We start from the raw sequence: 14,303 nt of genomic DNA on the forward strand, positions 1-14,303 counted from the left end.
TTTTTTCTCAGAGGAATCCTTGTTCCCCTCACTTCATGTTGGAAGCTAAAGAATCTGAAGCTGAATACCCCTCATTTCAAGAACCCCCTCCTCAGGCCCTGAGTGGGGACAGAGCACAATGTTACCTGGATACTTATTCCTGGATATTTATACACAGCAAGATATTTCTGTGGGTCCCTATTTGAAGTTCTCTCCCAAAGGAATGAGCTATAGAACACCACCTCCTACCTAACCTGGATCTCTCTCTCTCTCTCTCTCTCTCTCTCTCTCTCTCTCTCTCTCTGTGTGTGTGTGTGTGTGTGTGTGTGTGTGTATGATGTTTTCAATTACATATCTTGTGTGTGTGTGTGTTTTGTAAAAGTCAAGTATTGTCATGTCGAAGTGATTGTAGCATCAACCCTTACAAAATGAACAGCAGTAGCGAGCTTTACCTGGGCAGTGCTCAATATATTCCTGGATCTTTTGGGTAATTCTGATTAGGGCCTGCAGACAGACAGACAGACAGACAGACAGACTCAGGAATGTCACTAAGTCCTAGCTGGCAAGTGAGGAGGCCTTGGCCCTAGAACTGACCTCTAAAAGCAGGGTTCAAGAGTATACTCAACCTGAGTGCTTGTTAGTTATCAGGAGTGGAACCTGCATGGGTGGATTTTTCAAGGCCCCTGTCAGATAGCCCAGCAAGGGAGGAAACACACATTGACTTCATATATATTTTGTAAAGGCGAAGCCAGACACTGTGAGGGGCATGTGACATTGCTCAGTCAATGCAGTCAGACTCGAAGACCTGATGTGTCTGGCCCATCCTCTGTGCTAGCACCCTGACCGTGCTGATGACAAAACTCTGGAAGAGACGCCTCCTGAAAGGCAAGATTACATCTGTTAGTGCAACATGGAGTGCGTCTCTCCTTGGTTTTCTTTTCTGATGTTTTGGCAGTTGCCTAATAAAAATTGCACCTGTTTCCCAAAGGTGAAACGAGGGTGCTAGACAGTCTTTCCCTCTCTCCCCCCTCCCCCTCCATCTCTCCTCCTCCATCTCTCTCTCCCCTCCCCCTTCCTTTCCCTCTCTTCCTCTCCATCTCTCTCCCCCTCCCTCTCCCTCTCTCCCTCCCTCCCTCCCTCCCCTCTTTGCCTCTTTCTCTCTCCTTCTCCCTCCATCTCTCTCTCTCCCTCCCTCCTTCCCCCTCTCCCTCCCCCGTCTCTCCATTAATGGATTGGGTGTGAGACCAAGGTGAGGAGTGCAGATCCAGCTTTGGGGTGATGTGTGTTGGAGTGTTGGTGATTCCAGTTTCTACAGGGCACACACACACACCTCTGCAGCTCCTCCCTCCACCTTTGTCCTTTAGGGTAGGGTCATATTGTTCTGAACGTATACTCATCCTCAAAGCGTAAGATCATCCTTAGTAGCTTAGTATATGACATAGTATTCATAGCATGGATTATGAATGAATGAATGAATGAATGAATGAATGATGCAATCTCTTAGAAGCAAATGAATGTTGGTGAAAAATTCAAAATCTGACCTAGAGCTCAGCCATGAATGGTAGGATGTGTGGCCAGACCCAAGCCATCTCCTTTGATGAGTAGCTGTGACTTTCTTTTATTCCCACATAGTACAAGGAGGGGAAGACAGAATGGAGAGGTGAGGCAGGGAGGGAAGGATAGACTGATGGAGTAGTGAGACAGGATTGAAGCATGGAGGGGTAGACTGATAGAGTGGTGAGGAGGGGTGAGGCAGGGAGGGAAGGAGAGGTAGAATGATGGAGTAGTGAGGCAGGGGTGAGCAGGGAGGGAGGGGTAGACTGATGGGAGTGATGAGACAGTAAGTCCAGAACAAAAATTAGGTGTCCTGGGCTTAGGTTACAACTTTACAAGGACTAACTGTGTGTCCATACTGCAAAGAGATTCAACCTCTCTGGCCCCCAGTTTCCTCATGGAAGGGACAGAACTAGTCATAGTACCTGTTATGTTGAGATACTGCATGGATTAACTGAATATGGACAGCATATAAAATCATTAGAACCATAAATAACAGGGAACTCACAGCCAATACCTGATGTTCATGGAGATTAGCTGTATCTACGGATTGGGAGGTTGTGTGCTTATGTGATACCCATGATATGAACCACAGTAGCAATCACTGGTCAAAAGCTTACAGTGTGTGAGGCTTGAGGGGAGGAGTTCTTTGGATCCTGGTTTTAAAGGGTACAGTCATCATGAAAGAGAAGGCAGGGTGGGAATGTGTAGCTGGGGCTTCTCATATCTCAGGGGATAAGGAAGCTAATCACAGACCCACCCACACACCTGTCCATCTATCCCATCCATCCACTGCTTAATCCATCTATCCATCCATCCTTCCATCCATCTGTCCAACCATCCATCCATCCATCCGTCCAACCATCCATCCATCCATCCGTCCATCCATCCATCCATCCATCCATCCGTCCATCCATCCAACCATCTGTCCATCCATCCATCCATCCATCCATCCATCCATCCATCCATCTACTGCTTAATCCACCCACTCATCTTTCCATCTGTCCATCCATCCACCCACCCATCCACTCATCAATCTATGTCTCTCTCTATCCATTCATCAATCTGCCCATCACTATTTCTCCATCCATCCACCCATCCATCCTTCCATCTGTTAATCTCTTCATCCATCCATCCATCCATCCATCCATCCATCCATCCATTGCTTAATCCATCCATCCATCCATCCATCCATCCATCCATCCATCCATCCATCTCTCTCTCTCCATTCACCCTCCCACCGAATCTGTCCACCCATTCATCCATCCATGCATTCTTCCATTCACCCATCCTTTCTTTGCTCTCTCCCTCTCTTTCTCCTTTCTTCCCCTATCCCTTCATTCTTACAGTCACCCATTTATTTATTCATCTACCGCCACCAACCCATCTATAGATCAACCCAGGCACCTCTACCATCATTTATGCATTTGCCTTTCTATCTACCCTTCTTACCTCCTCCTTTCTCCTTCTTTTGTTAACTCTGCCCCCATTTTTCTTTAGGTCACTATCACTGTAGCCCCCCTGGTGACCTTTGACGTTTAACCTTTAACCTTTGACCTCCTGCAGTCTCCTTTCCATGACTGGAGTGCTGTGGACCTTGTCTGAGATGCCTCGAGGAAGCCGGTCTGAGGAAGAAAACAAATCTGTGCCTGCTTTACCCCAGACGACCTTTCTTTGCCAAGGAAGCCTCTTATAAACACTTCCAGGCCTGGAGGATGCCAATCTCAAGTGCATACCTGGCACTCACTGATCTGCATCCAGAGGAGGTTGAAGTGGGCTGATGACGGTGTGACCCAGGCCAGCCTCAGGGTTTCTTCTCTCCTAGACCTGACAGGTGAAGAAAGTTGTTGGGCACTGGTGGAGGCTAGTCCTGACATTCAAACAACTTTCTGGTTTAAGAGACTTGGTGCTGGGGATGTAGCTCAGTGGCGTAGAGCTTGCCGCTATATCACCCACAAAGAATAGTTTCATGTCTCTGGGCTATTGACATGTGTATAAGAGTATGTGCTCACCCTGGTCACGTGGTGGACCGGTCCTATACCAGACACCCCGTATGGCTCAGAAGAGATGCCTTGTCTCTGACACTCAGAGCTCATTGGTTGAAACTAGTCACGTGACTCAAACAAAAGCAGGAGACAGAGAAGCCTTACTTACTCTGTGCATCAGAGCTGGGGAGGCATCAGCACAAACAGAAAATGACAGCCACCTACAGGGACCCTTAAGACAACTTTTAAAACGCAAGGAAGTATCAAATGGAACAGCTCTCTTACATTGGTAACCTTTGGCCTCTCTTTCTAAAGTCATGACTTTATGTTCCATGTGATGATGTTTTTTTGCAACATTTGCAACATTTTTCTCCCTTAATTTTTCTAATTTACACATTTCAAGGTTTTTTTAATTTATAATTTTCATTTTTAAAAAGTATCCTTTTGTAAGACTAAAACCCACTTTATTTCCCTGGATTTTGTTTATGTCTTTCTATTTACCTATAACTTTTGCAAGGACTGTCATAAATGTCAATCTTGGGGCATTTTCAGAGCCCTTCATTTTTCTGGCTACTGTAAGAAAACGCTGGACAGAAAGAAGCAACTCGGTCTGAAAAGGTTAGCAGTCTACGCTCCCGGGTTCATGCAGATTTCAGGCTATCCCAAGGGGAGGGTCTCCTAATGAGTTTCCACTGCTAACTTGACACAACCCAGAGTTATCTGAGAGAACCCCAGTTCCCCTATTCAGACTGGCCTGTGAGCATGTCTGTGGGGGCATCTTCTTGATTGATGGTTGAGGTGGGAGGGCCCAACCCAAAGTGGATGGCACCCTTTCTGGGCTCCATGAGGAAGCAGGCTAGTAACCTACTTTACTCCATGGTTCTGGCTTCTGCTCCTGCTTGATTTCTCTTCTGACTTCCTTCGATGATAGATTGTTACCTGAAACTGTAAGATGAAACAAACCCTTTCCTCCCCAAGTTGCTTTCCTTGCTCAGCGCAGCAACAGAAGAGCCCGAAAGAAGAGCCCGCTAGGACAGGAGGGGCGTGGTGAGTGGCTCAGCGCACTAGTGGTGGGAGCTGGTGGAAGGCTGGGTTCACACATAACCCCTGATAGGCATGCGGATGCACCGGAAGTCCTATGTCTGAGAAGTTTCGCAACCTTCCAAAGAAGCATACCAGCTGGAGACAAAGTTTTCAGTCTGTGGCGGGGGGACGCGCCCAAATCAATCCAAGTTGTTCTTGTTTCTTTCTTTCTTTTTTTTTTAATATTTTTATTACATATTTTCCTCAATTACATTTCCAATGCTATCCCAAAAGTCTCCCATAGCGCCCCCCACTTCCCTACCCACCCATTCCCATTCTTTTGGCCCTGGCATTCCCCTATATTGGGGCATATAAAGTTTGCAAGTCCAATGGGCCTCTCTTTCCATTGATGGCCGACTAGGCCATCTTTCGATACATATGCAGCTAGAGACAAGAGCTCCGGGGTTCTGGTTAGTATCGATCAGAGCTCTGGGAGGGGATCAACAGCTTGACTGACATAAAGGTTTCAGAGAGGTGTGATACATTGGCGCTGGAAGATTCTGATGATTCTGCCTCCTTGTACAAATTTATTTTTCCACAAGCAGTATGTGAGGGTGCTCTGTCCCCACCCTCTGTGTGAGCCCTGAGCGTCGGGTGGAGTCCTTCTTACCTTTGAGGGGAAGAAACAGTTTCCCTGTGAGATTCTCCACTCTCTATGTGATTCTCCACTCCCTGTGTGATTCTCTACTCCCGATGTGATTCTCTTCCTCCTGTTCCTTTCAGCTTTCATAGTATTTCTTTGGAGAATTTAAAAAAATATATGTATTTTTGGAGTATATAACTGATTTGTAGGAGTTCATTTTAATTCATTATAATCATACCCATGATGCAATTAAAGTTTATTTATAATGTATACAATTACAGTATATGATAGCTACAATGAAGTCATAGTTATAATTAACAATTATATTTATATAAAATTAATAATTATATACTAAATATTAGATAATTAATGATTGTGAACTAAATCGTTGCTCTCATAACTTGCAAATAGATTCTTTAAGTTCTTTTAACTGTTTTTTTTGTTGTTGTTACTGTATTTTGTTTTTAAGGTATTTTATGAAGGTGATGATGATGATAATGATGTGTGTATATGATGTATGTGTGTGTGATGATGTATGTGTGTGTGTGCTCGTGTGCACACATGCATCCAAGGAGGCCATGTAAATACAGAGGGAGGGGTGTAGCTACAAGCCAAGGTACACCATGAATCTGGAGTTGGGAGAGGCAAGAAATCAGGTCCCTTGGACTCCTGGGAGGAGCCATGTGGCTTTGCTGACACCTGGTCCTAGACCATAAGAATGGATTCCCTTCTTTGGGAGCAGACGGGGCTGTGATGTCACTGTAGTCCTGGGTGACAAATGCGGTGGTTGGTCCAGGAGCATCTCAAGGGAAGGCACACTGGGTTAAGGGACAGGAGACCTGGGGTCCAGATGATTGTGGTGACCTCACTTGACCTCTCTTTCTATGAAACAGGGGCAAGCTTTGGGTGCCCCCCTTTCTTAGTTGGGTCATTTACTCAGCAGATGAAGAGGGTCTGGAGTGGGAGTGGCATCACAGAGAGAGACGGTACCAGGGTGAGCTGGGGCCCTTACCCTTCTAAATGGACACAGCCACCACTCGGCTCCTGTAAACTGCTGCCAGATGGGAATGCAGTCTCAAGCTCTTCTTTTTCAAGAGAAGAGAGGAATCAAGATTTCTTCTCATGTACAAATCTGATTTTTGAATGCCTGCAATTGATTCCAAGAATGCTGTGGACTGACCACAGCAACCCCGAGGGCCAAAGGCAAACCAGCATCACCCTTACCTCCAATGCCTCTCTCCAGCCCCCTGAGAGTTCTGACTTAGGAGATCACACACACACACACACACACACACACACACACCGAGCCTCAGAGCCCTGTTTTTGGCAGTCTTGTGATGGCAGCTTCGGGAGGGGTAGCCAGGCAGAGTTAGGGGAGAGGAACTCAGCGACAGAGAAGAGCCATTCACATTGCAGAAACGGATACGGTTCTCTCTCCCTTCCTTATGAACTGCTGGGTTTCAGGTAGCAGACTGGTTCTCACGTACAAAGTTTTAGCCCACTAGTCAGCCACAGTTCCGTGGTGCCCCATAAATCCCGAGCAGTTTTTATTATTAATAATCAAATCCAGCTGATGGTAGATGCACCAACAAAAATGTCACGGGGCAAGGCAGGGTTTGAAGGTCTCCTCATGGGCAGAGCACTGGAGAATTCAGATTTTCCCCCCATTGGAATAAAGCTGGTACTGACATTCACTCAATAGGAGTTTACCGAACACCTACTTACTGTGTGTTCTATTGCTCATGGGTGCTAAGGATACCCAATGGTTCCTAATGAAGGGGCTTCTTGCCACCACACGATTGAGTCTATGGCAAGCAGGGAGTGGACACTCAGGCATCTAATTAGTCAAAGTAAGGAAAAGCTGTTTGATAGAGCAGGGGTTATGGGAGAGCCACAGGAGGGATCCAGATGATATTCTCAGGGGGACTGACAACCATGCTCCCTGGCAAAGGATGGCATGCCTGAAGCCAGATGGGCAAAGAGTTTCCGAAAGGACCTGGTTGGAGAGCCATGGAGCAGTCATGGGTTGGGGGGAGATTACAGTAAAGAGGCAGAACTGTGAGTGGCTTTTTCAAAGCCATCACCCTGTCTGGAAAATGGGACCATTTGCGTTTTAAGATCTTATGAATCTGTGAGTTGGGGGGACAAATTGCCAAGTGACTGTTTGCCCTTTGTCTGTCTGAGCAACGGCCTGGATGGCGGTTCTGGGAGCGGCTACATAATGGCTGGTGGCATCTCCACCCACACGGGTGGCAAGGACCACAGGTGCCCTTAAACATCTCTCAAGACTCTGAGATTTGGAGCATCTGAGAGGGTTTCTTTTAGGATGCTCTTGAGATGGTATGGCCCATCAGGTGCATCTGTCACATGCAGGACAAATGTTCCCAATGTCCCCTTGGCTATGAGCAGTAGTCTGGGTGCTGGTGATGCAGTAGCCAAGTAGCCATGAGAAATGTAAAACAGGCTGGGGTGCTCAGAGGGAAAAGGAAGTGAGCAAGATAGCACTGAGGAGAGAAGGGAGGGAAGGTGAATATTTCAAGGGGAAGGGGAGGGTGGGAGAGACAGACAGACAGAGACCAAAAGCAACTTGAAGGAGAAAGGGGTTTATGCTTCCCTCTCAGTCCATCACTAAGACAGGGCAGGAACTCAAGGCAGTAACCTGGAGGCAGGAACTGATGCAGAGGCCATACAGGAAGCTGCTTACTTGCTTGCTCCCCTTGGCTTCCTCTGTTTGCTTTCTTACCTGCTCCAGGATCACCTGCTCGGGAATGGCACCACCCACAGTGGGCGGTGCCCTCCCCATATCAATCACTAATCAAGAAAATGCCCCACAGCCTTGCTTTCAGACCACCTGATGGAGACATTGTTTCAACTCAGGTTTCCTCCTTCCTGGCAACTTTGGATTATGTGGAGTTTATAGAATGTAACTAAGGCAGACCCTGGAGAGAAGTGAGGGAGGGGAAGATGGAGAGAAAAAGGACAGGCAGGAGAGAGATAGGAAGAGAAGGAGAGAACAGAGACACCATAAGGGAAACCAGAAGAAAAAGGGGAGGGGGAGAGAAGGGAGAAAGCCTGGCCTAGGGAGTGACCTCAGGTTGCACAGTCCCTGATGTCCTACCATAAATGGTGATGCTTGTGCAGTTGCCATGACACCCATCAGGGGAGAGTATGGATGGACATTCTGGGTAGAGAACAGTCCAGGCTATAGCTCTGAGATCGACTTGGCAAATTTGATGCAACACTGAGATCGACTTGGCAAATTTGATGTAGCACATTTGACGGAACCAAAATGTGAGGCTAGGCTTGAGAAGTGTGTGTGTGGGGGGCGTGACCAGCAGATGGGGAGGTCTGTCCACAGTAGGGCTAATATCCTAAAGGGCTAATGGTCTGGTCTGATCTCTACTCTGAAAAGACAATCTTGATTTCTGGGTGACCACTGGATGGAGATGTGTTAGGAAAGAGAATAGGAGGTCCAGGTAGGAGACAAAGGGCATTCAGTAGGAGTGGAAATGGGATATGTGGCATTTTGGGGGACATTCTTGGCAATAAATCTCATATAATTTGCTGAAAGATGGAGTGTACTGAGCCAGGCATGGTGAGCCATCATTAATTCCAGTACCTAGGATGCAGAGGTAGCCAGATTTCTGTGCATTTGAGACAGCCTGGTCTACACACCAAATTCTAGGCCACCAAGAGCTATATAGTAAGGTCCCATCAAACAACAATAAAAGAGACCACAGGTGACCACAGGAGCCGGGAAAACCATTCTTGATGATTCCCCAAATGCCCCCTATGCCTTTAGCTCATTTGACGGAATGAACTCTCAAGCTTAATCCCTATCAGCAACCTTTGAGGTGAATGTTATTGCCTTGATTTCATGGCTGGGGAGAGACAGTTCCAAGTGACAAAAGTGAAGCTCAAGACTCCACTGGAGGCTGAGAAGCCAGCTTTCTGCTGGGACAGATGCCCTGCTCCACACCACACCCCCTCCCTTCACACCAACACCTTTCCCAAGGTTGATTGTGAAATCCAGAATCGAGCCCATTTCCCCACGCTCTGGGTGAGAGCCTGGGCAAGTCCTGAAATGCCAGATGGCGTCACGTCTCCCAAGGCAGAGATCACCAGGGCAGACCGTACCTCTGGAACCTGCTCTGGGAAGTGAGTCTCACCAATCCTTTTGAATGCCACCCCGGATTTCAGACACCCCTCTCTGCCCCCACTCCTCCAATGGCTTCTAGCTTTCCACTTGTGACAGTTTCGGTGATATCCTATGACAGGGGGAATATGCAGCCACAGGGATGCAGCGCGGTGCCCGGGAAATGTCACCTCCAATTGATGTCACTGAGGAGAGAGAAGCAATTAAGGCGCTAGCTCATTCTTGAAGCTCTGGCTCCAGGCAGACTGTAGGGGGTTGAGAGGAAGATGGAGGAGGGAAGCCTGGGAAGGAATGGGAACAGGAGCTGGAAGGGCTGGAAGGGTCTGGAAGCAGAGCAAAGATGGGGGAAAGAGTGTGTTTCCCAGCACGGGGCAGGTACACAGGAAGCCTGTGTTGAATGAGTCAATGAACACTCTAACAGATACTGTGATGTGTCACCCAGGCCACTCTCTCCCTTCAGACCCTCAGGACTGCCAGCTCTGGGGTGTGAGAGCCATTTAACAGCTCCCAACGGAGTCCCTTTGTGGCCACTTCCTGGCTGTCCACTCTCCGCAGCAGCACTATACACAATGACCTGTTGACTTAGAGGTCCAAAGACCCAACCTCTTGAACGTCATGCAGAAAAGCTGTGATGAGCTGGCTCAGCTCATGAGCCCCTCATTAGAGAGAATAACACCTTCACTTATGTTATAGTGTGAATATGCAACATCCGTCCATAGGTTTCTATGTTGAAGGGTAGTTCCAGCTAATTGGTTCTAATGTGGAAGGTTCTGGAAAATTTAGAGGAAGTAGGCTGTTCCTGGTGGGGAATGGCTTTGAAGGTTGCACATGGTCCCCAGTCTCCTTTCCTCGCTCTGTTTCCTATCAGGGCATGAAGGTGAAATTCCTCTGCCCCCCCTCCCCCTCCCATACCCTCATTGTTTCTCTGGTGTTTGTTCCATAGCTGACTACCTGACTGGCTCACACAAGTCTTGGCATCATTCAAGCTGCCCTGCTCACAGCTCCCTGTGAGGTAACCGGACACTGCTTGACCAAAGAGTAGTATGTGGGTTAAGGCAAAGGCCAGCATCTCTAACAAAGGTCAAAATGCCACTGACCCAGGAAGTGTTTTTGTCTTCTGTAACTTGCCAATCGTGGATGGGCTGTTTGCATATCCACCCCACAGAGATGAGCTAAGTGGCTTCCATCTCGTCTCCACTTGTGAACTTGGTGGCCATCTTTGCTCTAAGATGACTGCCTTAGCTACCACGTGATATCTCAATTCTAAGCAATGAGGGGAGGGGACACCAAATTCAGTCTCTCCCCTTTAAGGGATTTATCCCATCCCTTCTCATGACTTGCCATTGGCCAGAACTTAGCCACTTGGCCATCAGTTCTACAGACAGTTCTGTTCTTATATATAATAGTTTGGTTCTAGAGATGGAGGGGCAGGAACTGGAGAGGTTACCAGTTATCTCTGGACAGATGAGCCTCTGATCAATGGGAAGCCAACTTGGCAAGCTCCACACCAGTCTATGGTTGGTACAAAGAAGTATGTGGCAACTGAGGAAGCACGGTATAGAGTAGGGCAGGCTGTGAAGGAGGGAGAGGCAAAGGGTGAGGTCATGTCTTGAGATATGGATTCTTCAGTTCTTAGTTCTAACCATGAGTCTTGTGCCCAGCCACTGAGATTCTGGAGTAACACAAACTCAAGTTCTGACCTTGGCAATCATTATAGTTGCCAGTCAGGGTCAGAGGAATCTAGAGAAAGACTACAGAAATGGGATGTTTGGCAGGTCAATAGTATTTAGAATGACTCAGGGGCTTGGGGTCTTTTCCCATCCCACCATCTTCAACCTCAGCATGGCTGGCTCCACTCATGGTGAAATATGAACTGGCTTCCGTGAGTTCCTTCACTGAACCTGGCAGTGGGGAGAGAGGGAGGGAGGGAGAGCGAGAGAGCGAGAGAGGAGAGAGCGAGAGCGAGAGAGAGAGAGAGAGAGAGAGAGAGAGAGAGAGAGAGAGAGAGAGAGAGAGAGAGGATTATTGGTATTCAGATCCCAGATTGGATCATCTAAGGGAAAAAAAAGTTCTCCCTGGTACACAGTGCCTGGTTAAAGCAACCTCCACGCCTGTAGTTAAAACAGGGAAGAATATGGGGAAAAATAGGTTCTTTGGAGTTTCTGTTGAGAAACCTACAATTTCCACTCATCTACAAACTTCCTATATTTCTTTAAAGTGGCCAAAGAGTGCTTCATCCTAGATAAACAAAAGACTTAATCCATGAGCACCTGAGACTCAGAGCTGAGTTGCTCCTCATGTTCAAGAGAACAGAAGAGAAAAAAAGAAAGGGAAGGTTTGTCTATATGTCTCATCAAGATGCCAAGAGTCAGAGGGACAATTTGTGTGATGGAGAGGTAACAAGGCTTAGAGTCGAGTCACAGGAAGCATGTTTGGATGAAACCCAGCAAAGCCCTCAGACCACTGGATGGCGAGACATCCAGAGATGACTGAAAGATCCTACCCAGCATGCCAGCGGGACCACAGCATGCCAGCCACTTGCTGGGTTGGAAATGAATATAAGAGCAGTGGCTGAGTGTCATCCAAAGGTCACCTGACTGGTGGTGGCACATCTTGAGGAATATCTAGGGCCCTGACTCTTGGTCTTCATGATGGTTAATGTTGACTATGGCATGAATTGGTTGAGGCACGATATCATCATCTTGACAGGCTCTGGAGTCACCATGGAGACAAACCTCTGGGCATGCCTGTGAGGAAGGCTTTTTTGGTTAGGTTCATTGATGTAGGAGCACCCAACTTAACAGTAGGTGACGCCACCCTAAGACTGGGGTCCTGGACTGATTAAAAGGAGACTGTGAGCTAAGTACCAGCATCCATCTCTCTCTGCTTCCTGATTGTGGATGCCATGTGACCAGCTCCTGCCGCCATGTCTTCCCCACAGCAATGGGGTATCCCTTTAAACTGTGAACCAAAGCAAACCTTTCTTCCCTTGATTTATATTTGCCGGGCATGTTTGCCACAGCAGCAACACAAGTAACAAGGAGGGAGAGAGAGGGAGAGAGAGAGAGAGAGAGAGAGAGAGAGAGAGAGAGAGAGAGAGAGAGAGAGAGAGAAGAGAGAACTCAGTTAGTGAAGCACCAGGACCTGAAATGGATCGATCCCCTGATCTCAGATAATAAAACTGGGCAGGTTAGCACAGTTTATCGTCCCCATGCAGGAGAGGGGAGAAAGTTGATTGCTTGGGGCTTGCTGGAGACCCTGTCTGAAAACACAGGGTCATCACCTGAAGAACACCATTCAATATCATCCGGCCCCCACATGCATACACAGCCTTGAACACGCAGGCACACTCACGTGCACGCGCGTGTGCATACACGAAAGAAAACTAACTCTCTAAGAGAAAGCTGAGTGTGCTCCTTATTCTGTTTTCTCCCATCTACAATATCACAGGAGATCTCTTGTTCCCAGAGCTCTCTCCATCTTTTGTTCCCAGTGGTCCCTACATCAAGCCTTCATGTTCAATCATGACACAGGCACATCTGTGCTGGGAAAGAGCATTGTACTGACCCCATCTTCCTCTTCCTCCTCCCCTTCTTCCTCCTCTTCCTCCTCCTCCTCTTCTTCTTGCTCCTCCTCTTCCTGCTCCTCCTCCTCCTCCGTTTCCTCCTTCTCTTCCGTTTCCACTTCTACTTCTTCCTCCTCTTCCTCCTCCTTTCTCCTCTTCCTCCTCTTCTTCTTCCTCCTTTTCCTCCTTCCCCTCTTCCTCCTCTTCTTCTTCCTCCTCTTCTTCCTTCCCCTCTTCCTCCTCCTCTTATTCTTCCTCCTCTTTTTCCTTCCCCTCTTCCTCCTCCTCTTCTTCTTCCTCCACTTCTTCCTCTTCCTCCTTCTCTACTTTTCTTCCTCCTCCTCCTCTTCTTCCTCCTTTTCCTTCTCTTCCTCCTCCCCTTCATCCTCCTCTTCCTCCCTGTTCTCCTCCCCTGGCTACTCCTCCCCCTTTTCTTCCTCTTCCAGCTGTTCTCCCTCCTCTTCTCCCTCCTCTTTTCTTCTCCTCCTTGCATTAGTAAGGATTAAGTCTAGAGCCTAGTGCTTGCTGGGCAAGTGCTTCACCATAGACTGCTATTTTCAGTCTTCTTTTTATTTTTATTTTACTGTTTGAGACCAAGTCTTACCACGACCCCTCAAACTGACTGTAGCTCTGGGAAAAATGTGTGATCCTCCTGCCTCAGACTTCCAAGTAACTGGTGTTGTAGACTCATAGCTTCTCTTTTGTTTTCTTTGATTCAGGATTTTCTTTCTGCAGCCCAGGCTAGCCTCACGCTCATGACTTTCTAGTCTCAGCCCTCCCCAGATGCTGGGATGACATGAGCTCTCTAGGCGCCATGCCCACCAGATCTCCGTTGAACTTTTCTCTCCACCCTGGGTCTCTCCAGGTCTTGGCACTTTCCGCCATCTTCCTCCAAGGGTTCATGTGTGGAGTGGACAAAGTGGGTCCTGGAACCCGAGGGCAGGTCTAGCATGGATGTCTATGAAGACGTTTCTTTTTGATCAAGCCAGAACTGGCAAAGAGTAATGGAAGTGGCGGCGTGAGTGAGGAGGTCATTTGAAATCACCGTCTTTTTCAGAGTTTATACCCCATCTGGTCTCTCCTGCTGAGAAGCCGGCTGGGCACGCAGACCTGAAAACCTATGCCAGACGACCAGCTAAGTCCCAGAAGTCTGCTCCTGATGCTATTTGGCAACCTCAGGCCTCTCTGGGCCAAGGGTTTAGTGCCAAGTATAATTGTGATTTACACCCCGTACCCCTTTGGGTGCAAAATGGTTTTGATTAGATGCATACCATGTTTATTAAGCCTTGCACAAGGCTGGCTGAGGGCTTGGCTTCTCTGCCTTAAGAGGGAGGGAGATTTACACGGCTCCCTGCAGGATTCATTTAATCTCTTGGGGATTTACTGACCTTCAATTAG

Source organism: Mus caroli, unplaced genomic scaffold (genome assembly GCF_978045245.1).
Source record: "Mus caroli unplaced genomic scaffold, Mus_caroli_1 scaffold_4, whole genome shotgun sequence".
Lineage (NCBI taxonomy): Eukaryota > Metazoa > Chordata > Mammalia > Rodentia > Muridae > Mus > Mus caroli.